The sequence below is a fragment of the Diorhabda carinulata genome, chromosome 3 (genome assembly GCF_026250575.1).
Source record: "Diorhabda carinulata isolate Delta chromosome 3, icDioCari1.1, whole genome shotgun sequence".
Classification (NCBI taxonomy): domain Eukaryota; kingdom Metazoa; phylum Arthropoda; class Insecta; order Coleoptera; family Chrysomelidae; genus Diorhabda; species Diorhabda carinulata.
This window is the reverse complement of record NC_079462.1, coordinates 11402636-11409471: the sequence shown is the minus strand read 5'-3', so window position 1 is coordinate 11409471 and position 6836 is coordinate 11402636. Positions and strand designations below refer to the sequence as shown.

Below are 6836 nucleotides of genomic sequence, written 5' to 3'. Positions count from 1 at the left end.
ATGTATGTATAGGGCGGTTATTTTCATCATTTATTATGAAACGTACTTCTTGTATTTTCCATCTTCATTGTTATTAATTTTCAATGTGAAATTGATCATTCAATAAAAATTAAAAATCATAATGTTGTAGTCATTTTTTATTTCAAACCAGTTTTTTCTAAAAACATTGAGAAATAAGATGTGAAATATTATTAATTAGTTAATATTTTTATCTCTTGATATTTATTTTATAATCCCAAATATTTTGAATGCATAAATTTGGCCTGAGGTATTTTATGTTGAATAGGTACAGATATGTATAGCTCTCGTACGTAATTAAGATTATGTTATTATGTTAAACTGTTTAATTACATTTTGTATTGTATTTTGATTTTTTATATGAAGAAAAAAAAATTAAATGATTAAACTTTGGATTTGTAATTCAATTTGTAATTTCTAGTTCTAATAGTGTTCACAAAAAATAAAGAAAATCGGTGTGGTTCCTTAAAAAATTCAAATTGTGTTGCTAAGCAAGTCTAATCCATCTATCAATGTGACTCAACCTGTATACTTAATTACCACCGGCAAACTAAAAGAGATAATCGTTTATCTACTTACCTACCTACCTAATAAATGATAACCTCTATGACCTTTAATGCTAGTACAAAATAAAGTTCTTTAACCCAGGAACAAGCATTAAATAGAATTACCAACGTGATATGTTGCATTATACGCAGTAATTATTAGTAAACAATTTTCTTGATAGTCCTCTATACAACATGAATAACCAATTGATACTCCTTTTCTGCGATTTGAGCTTATTCACCACTAATTTCAACCTGCACATACGAGGGGTGTACACAATTATTGATGCCTAATATGTGTTTGGTAACCATACCTCAATCCAAACACTCTTTCAAGAGTTGTGAAAAGTGACCTTTTTACATAAGACATGTCGCACCTACGAAAAAACATCGAGGCAAATGCAACTTTACAAAATGTCGAGTAAATAACCTTAAAATTTCTTAATTCTTAAAACTAAAACAAAGACGCTTACATGGTATTTATTGAGAACAACAAAATTTTGAATTGCGCAACAAAAACATATTTTGGAAATCCTAGCTGTATTCCAATTACTCTATTTATAATCACGCAATCAGAAAAATTCATACTGATTACCTCCACTTTTCACATATTAAAGATTATTTTCAACATTTACTGCGGAGGTCCGGGAAATTTGTTCGAATCAGTTCGAATATTTCCGGCAAGTATGAAGTAAGAACCATGAACTGGACTTATTTACTTAATTGTGGACATAACCTCATTAAGTATATTTAATCAATTTTGAAGTATACCTGGAAAATCACAGAAATGAAAATCCAGTTCTACGATGGTGTGAAAAAATTGATCATTAGATAAACTGGACAAACAAGGTACATTGATTCTCGTGTCTATAATCATTTTTACTGCATACAAGTTATTGAAGTTTGTTTTTCCGTACTGCAGCAATCTCGCAGCGGCTCTGAGCGGATTTCTGAGAATACGGCTAATCGTAGTAAAAAATCGTAATGAAATATAAAGTCTTCCATCACGTGATTCAATATATGATTTATCAAACACATATTTTCTACATACTATCTTCTTCTATTAATGAAAATCAAACATGATAAATTAAGATCGTTTGTCTCCTTCGCAAGACCAATTACAAGACATACGTAATAGTTTCTTTAAATTGACTACAGTAATCATGAAAAGAGACAACTATATAATTGACTACATCACACCCCACTTAGGACAGAAGAAGGTAATTGGGCTAAGACCAATAGCGAGAAAGCAGCACTATTTGGTAACCATTTGGAGACAGTCTTTCAGCCGTTTTGTCCCAATGAAAACAAAGATGCTGATATTATTGAATTTTTGCAATCTCCTTTTCAGCTAGAGCTTTCGATTGAAATAGGACAAGTAACAAACGCTATGAGTATAAAGCTAAATCCACGTAAAGCCCATGGATAAGATCTAATAACAGCTAGAATACTGTAAGATTTTAGTTCCTAAGCTATAAAATACTTAAAACTTATATATTTAATGCTACGTTAAGGACGGCGCACTTACCATCAAAGTCGAAAGTGGCACAAATTATACTACTTCCTAAACTGGGTTAGCCTCTGGAAGATCTAAAATCATATAGACCTATAAGTGTGCTACTAGAAAAACTACTCTTCGAAAAAATACAACCAATCATTAATCAAAGAAATATAATAATAAATCTTCAATTTGGATTCAGAAACGAACACGCAACAATTGAACAAGTTCATCATGTAAGTAAATAAATAAACGAAGATTTTGAAAACAGAATATAGTTCTGCTGCGCTTAGACATCACTCACGACTTTGGCAAGGCTTGAAATAATGGTCTTTTATTTAAAATCAGAAAATATTTTCCTATTAATTACTACCAAATCCTTCATTCCTACCTCCATGATCGCTATTTCTTTGTTAACCACCATGATCAACAACAAACATCACTTTACAAAATAAACGCCGGAGCTCCTCAGGGCAGTGTCCTTGGACAGCTACTTTACCTCATCTTCTCGGCCGATCTAACTAAAAAACTAAAATAATGTATTAGAAGCTACATTTGCAGATGACATGGCCATACTAGCATCACACAGAGATTTTATAATTGCATCAAATACATTACAACTCCATCTCACAAATTGAAACTAAGGAATTTTTACTGGCTAATAGGTAGGAAATCCCAATTATCTTCAAAAAATAAAGAATTGATTTACAAAGCAATCTTCAAACCCATATGCATCTTCGGAGTCCCATGGTGGGGATCAGCAGCCAACTCCAATATTAAAATTTTGGAGCGATTCCAATCGAAGGTCCTACGAATTATCGTAGATGCTCCATACCTTGTGCTAAAGTTGTAATCAATATTTTAGAGTAGACTCAAAAATCATATTCCTTACGTCCTAACTAGTAGGTTTTAACGACCGTTAGTGTGTTCCGAACAACCAAACCTATTTCATCTAGTTATTAGTTATAGCTGTAAGAAAAAGTAATCAGTGGTATATCTTCGAGCATGCCAATGTTAACCATATAATCAAAATACAAACAATATTGAAAATGTTAAATTTCTTTTTTAACTACAAATTCCTAAATGACCGACCTTTGGAATATAAGTCATAACGATGTTTTCTACTGAGCACACAGAAATTTTTATTTGACTTAGACGAATATTGGTGCTGACGAATTAGTTATGTAATGGAACACTTCCAATTATAGCATTTTATCAAAGGTAGATATTATTTTAAGAATAAATCATTCCGATTCAAAATGCTGCATATCTATGCTTTTTAGTTAGGTTAGAAAAAATTGTTTGTTCTGCTTAAGGAAATATTAGATCTTCTAGTCTAGAGTCACAATTAAAAATACATACATATAATTGCTACCATGAAATTTCATTCACCGTATTCTCTTATACGAGTACTATAGTGGCTATTGAAAAATATTCTCCAAATTGAAAAATAATCTCCAAATTTATTTGTGGGAATTAGATACAAAAGCTTTAAAACTCAAATGTAAAATTAATTCCTTGAAGTATGAAGTACACAAAGGTGCACACGTCTCAAGTTAACTCTAGCAGGCTATAACTGCAATGAGAATGATTATTGTAACGCAACTTTATAGTATTCAGACATAATATCTTTTATTCAAAATAATACTAACAATCGATTTACACATCGAATTTACTCACGAACAGCCACAATCCAAGGTAGAATTAAGTATCGGTTTTTATATCCAAAAATCTTGATAGGCATTTTTGAGCGTGATTTTTATTTCCGCCTCCTTATATCGTTGTCAATTCTATAAATTCATCCAGCTGAGGTGTTATTGCTGTGTTGACAATCGAAAGCGGATCCAACACCCAGTATTTCCAAGTTCAAAATACCTTTTGAAAAAATCAATGTGGAAATTTTACAAATGTTAGCAATAGGCAAACAAGTAGTCGTGCAGGATGTTTATGAATTCGTCTGCCGATATTCTTTATATGTAGAAGCATTTTGGCTGCGGAAGTGGCAGCAGCATTTTGTGTTTTAATTAAATTCAGTTGCAGTTGAAGATTCAGGCTGTTGGACAATTTATACAGTCACATAAGCTATATCATTCTTTGATGTAATGAGCTTGTTGCGCAATTCCGTATGTTTGGTTTTCAAGAACTCCATCACAAAGTCAAACAGGTTGTGAAGCTGATGAAGTAATCTATCATTCAATGAGCTTTTACGGCAGTCAATAAGGTAGTTATTGGAGTAGTCATTCACTTTAATTTATAGTAACCTAATGTTGTTGATGATTAACGCAATATAAAGCTAAGGACATTTGAAATTTAATTTTTCAATTATGCACGAACGAATCCGCTAGAAAGTTACTGGTATTCAATATTTTTAGTTTTTATTTATTCACTCAATATATATGAAATAACTAAGTTAGTATCTAATTACATAAAATTCGTATTATGCAGTTTGAATTTTGGTGAATTATAAATATTTAAGTACCTATCTGCCTTCCTACATGAAATTACAAATCCCTAAACATCTATAACGCCCCCATTTTTTCCTGAGTCTCTTACCGCCCCTCTTCAGGCCTGCAGCATTCATAAGGGGGCGTTATCGCCCACTTTGGGAAATACTGGTCTATAACATTCTAAAAGTTTCTGAGGCGATAACGCATATTCTCCCTCTTTTTAGAATAATGAAATAAAAGGCAGTCATTATTAATTACAATCTGTTGAAATATTAATTGGAACTGACTATACTAGTTTGTTAATTATTCAGATTCGTTTTCTACTTTGACTAACTAAATAGCTCGTCTGAATACTAATAATTTAGTAAATTCAAATTCGTAAGTTCTCCATCAATATCGGTTTTGAAGACGTACGTACGTTCACCTTTGCGATTCGAGGCAAATAATATTTACAAATTAATTCTAAGAATTACGTCGACATTTCGACATGGCAATTTCTATTTGTCTTGATCACTTTAATGACAAATTGTATTTTTAATAATTCTTCGAAATGATATATTTAATGAGAAAATATTCTTACGATAAAAGAGACATTTCTTTAGCCTTCTTACTATTTCATGATATCATTAACATATGTAAGCTAATCCAAGGTATAATTACATAATACAAAACATTTCCATTCAATGTATTCATTCTATATAAATTCATGAACAAACACGTTAGAGAAAGTTATTTGCTTGAATGTCCTGGACATAATTTTCTCCCTATAGTCCTTTCGTTAAATTTTGTCAATTTTCGATTTTCCTTGCAACAACAAGCCTTGCTATTTTTAAAACTGCAATACATTTTGCAACATCCCTGACTGCTCATTCTTCTTATCTCTGTTGTAATCCTATCTTTTAATTCCTGAATATTAGCAGGTTTCGTTTTATAAACGATGTTTTTCAAGTGACTCCACAGGAAATATTTTAAAGGATTCATGTCGAGTGATCGCGGGGGACATTCGATAAAACCACGCCTTCCAATCCATCTTCTGGGAAACACATTATTTAGGTATATGGGTGATTCCGTTCTAACTGTGATTTTTTGTATTCAAAATTTCAAGATTTTAAAATTTAACTTTTCTAACTTTTTTATGCATATTATTCATCTATTTTACTGTAAAAATAAAACTCTAAGAGGAATTTACTACAACTTCAAAGTATCACGAGCAAGACACAAATGTCGGATTTTGAGTTCCACGGTACTGACTCATTTATCCACGGTACTGACATGGTAACTTAAGATATTAAACAACAAGTGCATCAATTTTCCTCAGTTTGATCATAAACATTAGAATTTATAAGGTAATTAGTTTAAATCATTTGTTACGACAAAAAAAATTAATAATTTATCGGTAAATTCTAGGAATGGACATGACACGGTACTGACATGGTAACTTAAGATATTAAACAACAAGTGCATCAATTTTCCTCAGTTTGATCATAAACATTAGAATTTATAAGGTAATTAGTTTAAATCATTTGTTACGACAAAAAAAATTAATAATTTATCGGTAAATTCTAGGAATGGACATGACACGGTACTGACATTCAAGTGATGTAGTATAAGTTTTCTTTAAGTGGCAAGTTATATTGTATAAAAATAATGTTTAAATATCTTAAGAATTATTCAATTAACACAAAATTTTTATTAATTGATTATTAATTAATGACTAGTACAAAAAAACAATACAGGACATTGAATATCACAGTTAGAACGGAATCACCCATATCCTCACCACACACGCATAGTGAGGTGTAGGCAAATATTATCGTTTGAGATATTGTTATTGTCTGAAAATTTCTTTTTTCTTTTTTTTTTTCTTAGAAAGTTTTTTACATGTAATTGAAAATACTTACTTGGATTTGGAAATATCCGAGTCAACTCAGGTATAATACTATTTTCTAGTAAATCCAAATACGCCGGACCATTTAAGTTACCCTTAAAGAAAAAGGAACCAATTATTCTGTCGCCTCTTATTACAGATCATACATTCAGTTTTTGGGGATATTTGGTGTGGGATTCACGCAACAAAATGGTCATCTGACAACTCTTGAACCAACGTTACTTTGTATGAATGGAATTTATTATCACCTAAAATTTTCATTACGTATGTTTGCGAAATATCAAGTCCCCTGGATATTTGTCTAGTACTCAAATGTTGATCGTCTTCTAAAAGGACACAAACATCTAAATATTTGTTTCCACTTGATGCAGTTTTTCTACGCCCTGATTTGGATAAATCTTTCACTGAGCCAGTTTTGATAAACTTTTATTTATTTACTG

At 31.2% G+C, this 6836-nt stretch overlaps 1 long non-coding RNA gene across 1 annotated transcript; it reads left to right on the top strand.

The window, feature by feature from the left end:
* Positions 1–5651: 5651 nt before the first annotated feature.
* Positions 5652–6188, top strand: LOC130891440 (uncharacterized). The gene is made up of 3 exons (XR_009058907.1): positions 5652–5854; positions 5916–6013; positions 6075–6188. It is a non-coding gene; the product is annotated as an uncharacterized LOC130891440 (long non-coding RNA).
* The last annotated feature ends 648 nt before the right edge of the window (positions 6189–6836 follow it).